Consider the following 13,228-nt stretch of genomic DNA (forward strand, 5'->3'; position numbering starts at 1 on the left):
GAAGGGCCACCATACCCCCAGGAACTAGCTTGGCAATTGAGCATCCATGGTAACTCCTCTGGACATAATGCCATCTTTGTTGTTAAGGAACTGGGGTTCCTCCCTACTCTGCAGGGAGCCAGTATCAGACAGTTTCATGGATGACCAGAGAGTAGGGATTGACTCTGTGTGCTTTTGATTTTATCTCGGGCATATTGCTCATGTCCTGAATCGAGATGTATGGCTAGGGAGCTGGGGTGATACTCTTGTGAGGAAAGTTCCCTGTAAGCATGAGGACCTGAGCTTGATCCCTAGACCCTGACTTACAAAGCTGGTTGTGGTGGCTCATACTTGAAATCCCAGCCATGGTGAGGTGTAAGGCAGAGATAAGGGGATCCCTTAGTCTTTCTAGCCAGCAGACTAGCTAACTTGGTGATCTCTAGGGCAGTGAGATGGTTTTGACCTGAGACTACCTAGATAAGTCCTTAAGCCACATATCCATAGATAGATAAACTCTCAGCCAGGGTCTCTCCTGTGGCCTGGCCACTCCCCTGACAACTGCAGAAGAATGTTGCTGTTGTATTCTATATACACATAGAAACCAAGACCCAAAGGTGGATGTGTACCAGCATCCCCCCCCCACACACACACACACTGACACAGAGTCAGGTCTTTTGTGTATCTATAATGCTTTTTTGATCATTGCTTTAAATTGCAGTGTGGTTAGGACTGAAACAACGGCTTTGGCTGCTGCCTCCACCCATCTCAGCTTTTCAACATGGTGCAGACACTGAGTCATGCTTACCTCCCCAATTCTTGGAAGCAGTATTAAGCAGTAAGACTGTGTTTTTCAGTTTGTGGCTGTGCTCCCAAGCCCGGAGGTAGTGCCTGGGAGAAGCCTCTTTGTATTGCTGCCCGGCCCTTCAGAGACCACAGGAGGCCTCCATGTTGCTGCTGCAGCCTGCTGCAGCCAGGGGACGTGTCTCTGTCCTGCAGCCCACCATGAGTGACATGAATTAGGAAGCTGTGCTCGGCTCCATTTTAGAGCCCTTTTTAAAAGCTTTCTCAGGGTTTTTGGGTGGAAATTCTTGCCTCACATTGGGCGCCAAAATGTAGCCAGAATTTTCTCCAGTCCCACCCAGCCCTGTGGTCTGTGTTTCGCTGGTCCCACCTGGCCTGCAGCCACTTATAAAATAATCATTCAGAAGTTTATATTAATTACCAGTTGTATGGCCTATGGCAGGCTTCTTGCTAGCTAGCTCTTATAACTTAATCCATTTCTATTAATCTGTAAGTTGCCACGTGACCATGGCATTCCCGGTCTGCTGCCATCATACTGCTCCTTTGGCGGCAGCTGGCTTCTCTCCAGAATCTGCCCTTCTTTCCTCTGTCCCTCCACTTGGATTTCCCGCCTGACTGTAAGCTTTCTTGCCATAGGCCAAAACAGCTTTATTTACTAACTGATGGGAACAGCATATATTCACAGCATACAGAAAGACATCCCACAGTACTTCCCCTTTTCTGTCTAATCAAAAAGGAAGGTTTTAATTTTAATATAGTAAAATTATATGTAACAAAGCAGTTATCATGCAAAAATTATAGTTATAATATCTAGTTTATTATATTTGGCAAAATTAGAAAATATTCTGCCATCTATTCTACTTTGTGAGTCTAAAGTTTTATATCTAATTTATCTTTTATCATGACTAAGGACAGCTATAATTATAATTATTTAGTCTCCAACTACTTCAAAGACCCCAGAAGGATATAATATTACCTAAGTAAACAGGAAGTGCATTGTAAGCAACTTCCAAAAATACATGCATGTAGTCGGTCTGTACCAGGGGGTTATTTTAGGAAACTGGCTGATATGATTGTGGAAGTTCATCAGCTCCATCATCTATAAGGTATCCTGCAGACTAGATACCTGGGAAGAGTTGATGTCACAGCTTGACTCTGAATCCTGTGACTACATCTTTTCTTCCATCTTAAGGCCTTTGAGCAGGTGAAACATAGCTATGCTATACAGGCTGACAAAGACATTCACAGTTAGATTAGTATTTGATCAAATATCTACATACCGTGTACCAGTCATATTGTCAGCCACCATTGAGATATCAAACTAACCATCATGCCACCTGTCCAGAAAGTAGGAATCAAGATTCCTGCTCATAACTGGTGGTGGCGGTACATGCCTTTAATCCCAGCACTCTGGAGGCAGAGGAAGGTGGATCTCTGAGTTTGAGGCCAGCCTGGTCTACAGAACGTGTCCCAGGACAGCCAGAACTACATAGAGAAACCCTGTCTCAAAAAACAAAAAATCAAAACAAAACAAAACAAAAAAAGATTCCTGCTTCATCTTCTAGGTCCAGCACTTCTTTTTCTCCAAGTTTGATCTCCCAGATGGCTTCTAGATCATGAGATGCATGGGTCCCCAGCTGGGTGTCACGTGCTGAGCTTGCTGAGGTGCTGGTCTGGGCACATAGGCTCTTTCGTGGATAGGCTGTTCTGCTGTTTCACATGACTACTTAGCTTTATTCTGAGAAAAATACTCAAATGGGGAGGCCATCCTCATCCTGGATTCCTGAACTAGTTGTGTGCTGTCTGTCTAATGAGAAACAGGGTAGGTGACCTCCTGGAGCAGACAGCAGACCCAGACCAGCTCATCCACTTCTTAGCGTGCTGTTGTGAGTAGACATGCTTGCTATGGGTGTTTGTGAGTGTAGAGTAGTCATACTCTTCTCCCCTCCCTCCACTTGAGGACCCTTCTCCTTCTCTGATAAAGAGTCGCCATTGCCTGGGGAGGGAGCCTGCAGAAATGATCCTTGGGGAAGGGCGAGGCTGAGGGCTGTGGGTTCAGCCTCTGCCCTGGCTGCCTTTAATGGCTCTGTGCTCTTGCTGGAAGTTATTTCCGAGTTTCTGATGTTCATTTGGGGGCTGAAGGTAATGACAGTGACTTTCTGGACTCGAGTGCACAGAACAAGCGATGGCACATGTCAGATAGCAATTTCCATTATAAATGGGGTTGGTGATGTTCTGAAGATCCAAGTTGAGGAGGGTCAAGGCAGATTAGCTGACACCTGTCAATTAGTTTCTGAAAGGTGAGCGATTATGGTGATAATTGTATAGTGAACCTCTCTGAAAGCTCTGCAGCCATTATCCTGATAAAATAGTATCCAGGTGAGGAAATAGCTTCCTGTCTTGTAAACAAAACCCTGGGAAGTGGTGCTAGTGCCTGCCTGAAGTGTTGAGTCCTAGCAGCTGTTATGGATCAGAGAATGCACACACACGCATGCACACACATACACATGCGTGCATACATACATAACACACACAAACACACCAATACATATATACACACCACACACACACACCACACACACATAAACTACACACATATACCACACACACACATACATACCACACACACATACACATACACACCACACACAACACACATATACACCACACATACACACCACATACACACATATAACCACACACACATACATACCACACACACATACACATACACACCACACACAACACACATATACACCACACGTACATACCACATACACATATATAACCACACACACACACACGCACCCACACATACACACCACCCACACATACACACCACACACACATACATACCACACACACACACATATACCACACACATAGCACATACATACACCACACACACACACACACACACATACACACACATACATACCACACACACATACACACCACACACACAACACACACATACACCACACATACACACCATACATACACACACACAGAGAAAGAGAGAGAGAAAGAGGCAATACTATATTGTAATTACCCACACTGACTGTGAATCTGGCTCGACTGATCCTTTTGCTTTAGCCTCCAAGTGGCAGGGACCACATCCACCTAAAAGGCTGATACATATGTGCCCCTGTTTTATTTGTAACATTTTTGTTATTACTTTGTGTATAGGTGTAGGGTGTGTGTGCCATGACACATGTGGAGGTCAGATCACAGCTTTGTAGAGTCCGTTACCCCCTTCATCTTTGTGTGGGATGGAACTCAGTTGCCAGGCTTGCTCAGCATGGGTCCTGACCTGCTGGGCCACATCACCTGCTGTCCACCTTAGTGTTTGAGAAAGGCTCTCTCATTGAAATGGAGCTGACTGGGTCAGACTGGCTGACCAGCAAGCCCTGGGGATCCTCCTGCTTAGGCTTCCTCAGTGCTGGGGTTCCAAGTGTGTGCCACTGACCGAGTTCTATTCCCACATCAAAGGGTTGATTTTTTGTTTTTATGATTGAATTTATTGGAAAAGCCTAGGGAGTAATATAGCTAATACTATCTGCATTCACTTCTGAGGGTTAACACATTAGTGTTTTTCCATACATATTTCAGATTTTATTTTTTAAAAAAGGCTTTGTTACAGTTAGATTTCTGCTGCTATGATAAAACACTGCCCAAAAGCGACTTGGGAAGGAAATGGTTGACTTACACTTCCATGTCCATCACTGAGTGAAGTCAGAGCAGGAAGTCAAGTGGGAACCTCAGGCAGGAGATAAAGCAGAGACCATGGAACAGTCTTCCTGGCTCACTTTTCATGGCTTGCTCAGATCACTTTTTTTTTTTTTTTTTTTTTTGGTTTTTCGAGACAGGGTTTCTCTATGTAGCTTTGTGCCTTTCCTAGAACTCACTTGGTAGCCCAGGCTGGCCTGGAACAGACCACTTTCTTATATAACCCAGAACTACCTGCTGCAGGGGGCTGGGCCTCCCATATTAATAATCCATAAAGAAAAGTGGCACACACCTTTAGTCCCAGCACTTTGGGAGGCAGAGGCAGGCAGATCTCTGTGAGTTTGAGGCCAGTATGGTCTACAGGGAGTTCCAGGACAGCCAGGGCTACACAGAGAAACCTTGTCTTGAGCTTCCTCCCCACAAAAAAGGAAAAGAAAATGCCTCACAAATATACCTGAAGGCAGTCTAGTGGAGGCAGCTCTGCTGCTGAGGACCCCTCTTCCCAGGTGACTCAGTGTGTGTCAAGCTGACAGACTAACTGGCACCAGATTGGAAATTCAAAGTGTGATGGAGGATGCCCGTGAGTTGTACCGACAGACGTGCCAGGCCTGCTTTGGCCCCCTTAGATGCCGTGTATCCGTTGCTTATCCCTGGGACCTGGTGAGGTAGGAGAGGGCAGTTAGGATGTGGTGAAGCCAGGCTCACATAAGATGGACGTAGCCCCACAGCAGCACACTGTTCTGAGCACTGTGAGGGCTCAGAAACGAAGGGGCAGATTCCCTCAGAGAAGAGGTGGATGGCAGCGGGCCCTCAGCTGGCCCTCAGCTGGCTCTGCAGTGGGTTAGACGTTTGCTGGGAGGGAGGTGTGAGCATTATCTGGATTTCATTGTCAGCATGCCCTTCCTTGACTTGGCGGATACCGTGTTGGGTTGGACAAGACTTGGCTGTGTGAGAAGGAAAGCAAACCACAGCAGCTCCCCTAGGTGTCTCTTGCATGAGACGTCTGGATGCAGCTTGGGCTAGTGTGGGTGATTTCTGGCCACAGGGCTCAAGCTGCCTCTCTTCTTATTCTTGATGCATGTCTTTTACTCTTTATGACCGCCTCGTGTCACCTGTAGGATGGTTGCTCTGCCATCACATCCATATTCCTGGAGGGTGGAAGCAGGAGATGGGAAGGCCCAAGGGTGCGTTTAACAGAGGACTTTTCAAAGAATGTGAGCTTGGGGGATAACATGCTTCCATTGAGGAGCTTTCAGATCCTCTCCTGTGGCTTCTGCTTGAACCTCTTTTGTTGGGAAATGTGCTAGTGCAGTGAGCTTGTGCAGAAGGAGGGACAGTGGGCATCAGATGGGCAGCCAGCACGACTGCCTCTGGTGGAAGTTGTTTGTGAGGGGTGGGGGCCTTGCTCCAAACTACTTTTTGTGCCATCAGTCCAGTGAAATTTTTCAGCAAAGGCTCAGGGTCAGAGTTGCTTAGGAATGCAGCCCCTGCTTCCAGAAGTGACCCAAGTGTCCTGGTGACCTGGGAGAGGGTGGTGTTTCATTTGCTGCACTGTGTCAGCCCTAGTGGGACACTTTTCTCTCCCAAATCATAGCAGAAGCAGTTGCCTGGAAATACCCAGGATCAGTTGAGCTTTGCTCCTTTTTATTGTTTGTAAGAAACAAAGTTCCTCCCTTAGAGTGTTCTTCCTGCTCCATATTTGCCAGTGTGATTGGTGTCTGCAGTTTGTCAGTCAGCCTCTCCTTTGGTGGCAGATCTTCTTCTCCCTGGAGGCTGACAGGTGGTTTGTTTTGTTAAATGCCACTTTGGTTTTGAAACCCCACTCTGCTTTAGTTTCTAATTATAGCTTTCCTAAGACAACTGGTCATTTTGCTATGCTTAAGTGGGTAGAGGCTCCCGTGCCTCAGCAGAGCGGCTTGTCTAAATGTTTTCCTTGGAAAGAATGGAAACTATTTTCTGAAGAGAAGCAGCGATCCCAGGCTGGGTCACTTGTGCTCTCCTCCCTGTCTTCTGCACTTGAGCAGCACACTCTTAGTCCACAGCTCATCTTCTTTCCCCTAGAACCTTCCTCCTGTCAGCCACCTCTGTCCTCTAGGCAGATGGTCCTCCCCAGCAGGTGCTCCCTGCTGTCTCTATTGTCATTTTCTCCAGCTTTTCATTCTCAGAAGTTTGGTCTTACTACCAGTTGATACATATTTTTAAAAAAAATTATGTGTGTGTGCCTGCATATGTGAATCACACATATGCATGAATCTGTGGTGGTCAGAAGAGGACATCAACCTCCCTGGAAGTGCAGTTGTAGGCAGTTGTGAGCTACTGTGTGAATGCTGGGAACTGAATCCAAGGCCTCTATGAGAGCACAGAGTGCTCCTTAAATTTATTTATTTATTTTTCTCTCATATATTATATCACAACACTAGTGTCTCTTCCTACCCATCCTCCACATCTCCTTTCCTCCAAATTCAGCCCTCGTTCTTGCCCTTTAGAAAAGGGCAGGCCTCTCAGGGATGTCAAACAAACATGGCATGTCAAGTTATAACTAAACTAGGCACATCACCTCATATTGAGGGTGGACAAGGCAACCCAGTAGGAGGAAAAGGGTCCCAAAAGCAGGCAAAATAGTCAGAGACAGCCCCCAATCCCACTGTTAGGAGTCCCATAAGAACACCAAGCTACACAACCATAACATATTGGCAGAGGACTTAGGTCAGGCCCTTACAGGCTCCCTGATTGTTGGTTGAGTCTCTGTGAGCCCCTAAGAGCCCTGCTGAGTTGATTCTGTGGTCTGTGTTCCTGTGCTGTCCTTGACCCTTCTCCCTCTTCCGCAGGATCCTCTGAGCTCTACCTAATATTGGCTGTGAGTCTCCTCATCTGCTTCCATCAGTTGCTGGATGATGCCTCTGATGATGATTATGCTCCGGTCTACGAGTATAGCAGAGTACTATTAGGAATCATTCTACTGACTTTTTTTTTCTGGTTGTATTTGGTTCTGTCCTTGATCTCTTGGCTATCCAACCTCTGGTTCCTGGCCTTCTGGGCATGGTCTCCCTCTTGTGGTTTGGGTTTAAGTTGGACCAGTCATTGGTTGACTGCTCCCACAAGTTCTGCGTCACCTTTACCCCAGCACATCTTACAGGCATGACTAATTGTAGATCAAAGGTTTTGTGGCTGGGTTGGTGTCCCAATACCTCCACTGGAAGGCTTGCCTAGTTACTGGAGATGGCTGGTTCAGGTTCCACATCCATTATAGGAGTCTTTGCTAGGGTCACCCTCATGGATTCCTAGGAGTTTCCATTGTACCAAATTTCTACTTCACCTCTGAAATGCCATCAAATTCGAGTGGTCTCTTCCAGTCCTCTCTCTCTACACCCACCCTACCTAATCCATCTTATTTCCATCTCCCCCATCTCCTGTCTACCCATGAAATATATTTCCCTTTCCCAGGGAGATCTATGTGTCTCCTTGTTACTTAGCCTCTCTGGGTCTGTGGATTGTAGCATGTTTATCCTTTACTTTACAGCTAATATCCACTTATGAGTGAGTGCCATATGTTTGTCTTTTTGGGTCTGTGCTATATCACTCAGGATGTTTTTTTTTTTTTTCTAGTTCCATCCATTTGCCTGCAAATTTCCTGATGTTATTTTTTTTAAACAGTCGAATAATACTCTATTGTATAAATGTACCACATTTTCTTTATCCATTCTTTGGTTGAGGGACATCTAGGTTGTTTCCAGGTTCTGGCTATTATGAATAAAGTTGCTATGAACATAGTTGAGCAAGTGTTCTTGTGGTAGGATGGAGTGTATTTTGGGTATATGCCCAGGAGTGGAATAGCTGGGTCTTGAGGTAGATTCCCAATTTTCTAAGGAAGTACTGTATTGATTTCTATAGCTCCTTGGTAGAATTTTTTTGGGTGGTTTATGTATACTATCATATCATCTGAGAATAGCCATACTTTGGCTTCTTCCTTTCCAGTTTGTATCCCCTTGATCTCTTTCAGTTGTCTAGCTAAGACTTCAAGTACTATATTGAATAGATATGGAGAGAGTGGACACTCCTGCCTTGTTTCTTATTTTAGTGGAATTGCTTTGAGTTTCTCTCTATTTAATTTGATGTTGGCTATTGGCTTGCTGCAAATTGCCTTTATTACGTTTAGGTATGCCCTTTGTATCCTCAATCTGTCCAAGACTTTTATCATGAAGGAGTGTTGGATTTTGTCAAAGGCTTTTTCAGCATCTAATAAGATGATCATGTGATTTTTTCTTTCATTTTTAAAAAAGATATATTTATTTATTATGTATGCAGTGTTATACCCGCATATATGCCTACATGCCAGAAGAGGGCACCAGATCTCATTACAGATGGTTGTGAGCCACCATGTGGTTTCTGGGAATTGAACTCAGGACCTCTGGAAGAGCAGCCAGTGCTCTTAACTGCTGAGCCACCAGCCCCCTCTTTCAGTTTTTTTTTTATATAGTGGATTACATTTACTGATTTTTGTATGTTTAACCAACCCTATATCTCTGGGATGTAGCCTACTTGATTATGGTGGATGATCTTTTTTGATGTGTTCTTGGATTCAGTGTGCAAGTATTTTATTGAATATTTTTGCATCATTGTTCATGAGGGAAGTTGGACTGCAATTCTTTTTTTGTTGAATCTTTGTGTAGTTTGGGTATTAGGATGATTGTAGCCTCATAAAATGAATTTGGCAATGTTCCTTCTCTTTCTTTGTTTTGGAATAATTTGAGGAGTATTGATATTAGCTCTTCTTTGAAAGCCTGGTAGAATTCTGCACTAAACCTCCTGGTCCTGGACTTTTTTTTTTTTTGGAAACTTTTAATGACTACTTCTATTTCCTTAGGGGTTATAGGTCTATGTACGTTGTTTATCTGATCTTGATTTAACTTTGGTAAGTGGTGTCTATCAAGGAATTTGTCCATTTCTTTTAGATTTTCCAAATTTGTGGAGTACTGCTTCTTGAAGTATGACCTAATGATTCTTTGGATTTCCTTGGTGTCTGATGTTATGTCTTCCTTTTTGTTTCTGATTTGTTAATTTAGATATGCTTTCCCTGTCTTTTAGTTAGTTTGGATAAGGGTGTGTCTGTCTTGTTGATTTTCTCAAAGAACCAACTCTTTGTTTCATTGATTCTTTGTGGTGTTCTCTTTGTTTCTGTTTTATTGATCTCAGCCCTCAGTACAATTATTTCCTGCCGTCTCCTCCTCTTGGGTGAGTTTGCTTTTTTCCTTCTAGAGCTTCCAGGTGTGCTGTTAAGTCACTAGTGTGAGATCTTTGCAAATTCCTCATGAAGGCACTTGGTGCTATGAACTTTCCTCTTAGCGCTGCTTTTATGCATCCCTTAAGTTTGGGTATGTTGTGCATTCATTTTCATTGAATTCTAGGAAATCTTTAATTTCTTTATTTTTTCTTTAACCCAGTGGTGATTCAGTTTAGAGTTGCTCAGTATCAATGGACTCAAATTCCCCAATAAAAAGACACAGTCTAACAGAATCCATCCTTCTTCTGCATACAAGAAAGACATCTCAACATCAAAGATAGATATTATCTCAGAGTAAAGCGTTGAAAAAAGATTTTCCAAGCAAATAAACCTAAGAAACAAGCTGATGTAGCCATTCTAATATCTAACAAAACAGACTTCAAACCAAAATTTAAAAAAAAAAAAAAAGACAGGGAATGACACTCCATACTCACCAAAGGAAAAAAAATCCATCAAGATGATTTTTCAATTCTTAATATACCCCCAAAACAGGGACACCCACATTTGTAAAAGAAACTTTACAAAAGCTTAAATGATGTATTGAAACACAGGCATTAATAGTGGGAGACTTCAATACCCCACTCTCACCAATGGATAGGTCATCTAGATAAACAGAGAAATACTGGAGCTCACAGAATTATAAACCAAATTATAAACAGATATCTACAGAACATTTCACCCAGACACAGAAGAATATATCTTCTTCTCAGCAACTCATGGAACATTCTCCAAAACTGACCACAGAGTCAGATACCAAGCAAATCTCAATAGGTACAAGAAAATTTAAATAACCCCCTACACATCCTATCAGACCATCATGGATTAAAGATGGATTTCAACAACAACAGAAAGCCTACAAACTCATGGAAACTGAACAATTCTTTATTGAATGACTACTGGGTCAAGGAAGAAATAAAGAAATTAAATGAATGCACAACATACCCAAACTTAAGGGACGCATAAAAGCAGCGCTAAGAGGAAAGTTCATAGCACCAAGTGCCTTCATGAGGAATTTGCAAAAATCTCACACTAGTGACTTAACAGCACACCTGGAAGCTCTAGAAGGAAAAAAGCAAACTCACCCAAGAGGAGGAGACGGCAGGAAATAATTGTACTGAGGGCTGAGATCAATAAAACAGAAACAAAGAGAACACCACAAAGAATCAATGAAACAAAGAGTTGGTTCTTTGAGAAAATTAACAACATGGACAAACCATTATCCAAACTAACTAAAAAGCAGAGAGAGAATTTCCAAATCAACAAAATCAGAAATGAACAGGGAGACATAACAACAGGCACTGTGGAAATCCAGAGAATCATCAGGTTATACTTCAAAAACCTGTATTCCACAAATTTGGAAAATCTAAAAGAAATGGACAAATTTCTTGATAGATACCTCGTACCAAAACTAAATCAGGATTAGATAAACAATTTAAATAGACCCATTACCCCTAAAGAAACAGAAACAGTCATTAAAAGTCTCCCAACCAAAAAAAGCCAGGGCAGATAGTTTCAGTGCAGAATTCTACCAGAATTTCAAAGAAGAGCCAGTACTCCTCAAATTGTTCCACACAATAGAAACAGAAGGAACATTGCCAAACTCTTTTTATGAGGCATAGAGCACTCTTAACCATTGAGTGTCTCTCTCTCCAGGGCCTGCACAGTGACATGTTAAAAGTCTTAATTGCCGGGCGGTGGTGGCGCACGCCTTTAATCCCAGCACTCGGGAGGCAGAGGCCGGCGGATCTCTGTGAGTTCGAGGCCAGCCTGGTCTCCAAAGCGAGTTCCAGGAAAGGCGCAAAGCTACACAGAGAAACCCTGTCTCGAAAAACCAAAAAAAAAAAAAAAAAAAAAAAAAAAAAAGTCTTAATTGTTTTTCTTCTTGACATATTCAAGAAGCATTTACCAGGACAGAAACAGTGGCTGACTTGTAGCTAGAGTTTTCCTGCCTGACCCACAGTCAGGACAAATCTCTCTCACCTGCCAGTCCCACAGCCGCTCAGACCCAACCAAGTAAACACAGAGACTTATATTGCTTACAAACTGTATGGCCGTGGCAGGCTTCTTGCTAACTGTTCTTATAGCTTAAATTAATCCATTTCTATTAATCTATACCTTGCCACGTGGCTCGTGGCTTACCGGCATCTTCACATGCTATTTGTCATTGTGGCGGCTGGCAGTGTCTCTCCTCTGCCTTCCACTTCCTGGTTTTATTCTCCTCCTTGTCCCGCCTATACTTCCTGCCTAGCCACTGGCCAATCAGTGATTTATTTATTGACCAATCAGCAACACACTTGACATAAAGACCATCCCACAGCACTGACTTATTAGTGTTGTTGGTGTGTTATCAGGGATAGATTCCAGGTCCAGCAAGCACTCTCCTACTGAATGCAGCCCCTGACTTGGTTTGGTGTCTTCCTGTACCAGCGCCTATGGGGACTTCACTGGGATTTGGGGAGGGAACAGTGAACACACTGACTGCACAGCATTTTAGAAGAGCTAATGTGAAGCAAGCCCTGTCTGCCAGGACCTTTGCTCGGTCCTGCATAGCCAATGTTTCTGCCTTGTGTGGTCTGTTCTGGTCCCTGTGTCCTTGGTGGGGAAGCAGAAGCTCCTGAAGGTAGAACCAGTGTGAACAGTGAGCCAGCCTGTGCTCAAGTCCTTTTCTTGCCTTGAGTATATGCTTTAGGTTCTGTTATCCTATCAAATGTCTGCCCAGTGCACAAGTACACTTGGAGTGTTGGAGCTAGGTTCTAGGCAGACACCTAACTGGGAAATGGGAAATGTGTGTATTGGTGTCTGCCCATGGCCCAAGTGACAGGATGAGGGGGTATGCTGTTTGCTCACACTGATCACACTTGCTGCCAGGCATTCGAGGCCTAGCCTGGATCCAAGCTTCCTTACCTCCCCATTTCCTCATTTCTATTCTTTGTTGATTCTTTCCTTGTGCATCATTGTTTTAGGGACCCAGTCTCTCTAAGACTCCTCCAGATGAGGTCAGGCCTGGCACACGTCGCCTTGAATTATTATTGCCCGCATTGTATATTGGGGTTACCTCATTTAACACTGTTAGCAGCACGTGGCTTCCACTGCTGGGTGGTTAGGAGGGCCCATTGCTCCTGGGAGGCCTTGTCTCTGCCCTCGGCTGCCACCTGTATAAAATGGTGGCTTCAGAGTGGACAGCAGAGGATGCTGACCCGTGGGCCAGACACGCCTCCTGACGTCGGTGCCTGTGTCATCAGCTCTGGTGGCACACATTCATGACCCCAGCAGTGGCAAGGCTGAGGCAGGAAGAGTTTGAGTTTGAAGATGACTGAGTGAGTTTCAGGATAGTCTGGGCTACATAGTGAGACAGACTCCGTCTCACACACTGGCAGAAGCAGCAGCACTCAGAGGAAAGAAGAGACAAGAAGAAAGTAACAACCCTTTACCCTTCCA

At 44.1% G+C, this 13,228-nt stretch overlaps 1 protein-coding gene across 6 annotated transcripts in view; it reads left to right on the forward strand.

Annotated features, from left to right (window-relative positions):
- Positions 1 to 13,228, forward strand: part of Snx29 (sorting nexin 29) — a 473,090-nt gene that overhangs the window by 201,502 nt on the left and 258,360 nt on the right. The window lies entirely within an intron of this gene.

The sequence above is a fragment of the Peromyscus californicus genome, unplaced genomic scaffold (assembly GCF_007827085.1).
Source record: "Peromyscus californicus insignis strain IS unplaced genomic scaffold, ASM782708v3 Scaffold_3__1_contigs__length_106647218, whole genome shotgun sequence".
Taxonomy (NCBI): domain Eukaryota; kingdom Metazoa; phylum Chordata; class Mammalia; order Rodentia; family Cricetidae; genus Peromyscus; species Peromyscus californicus.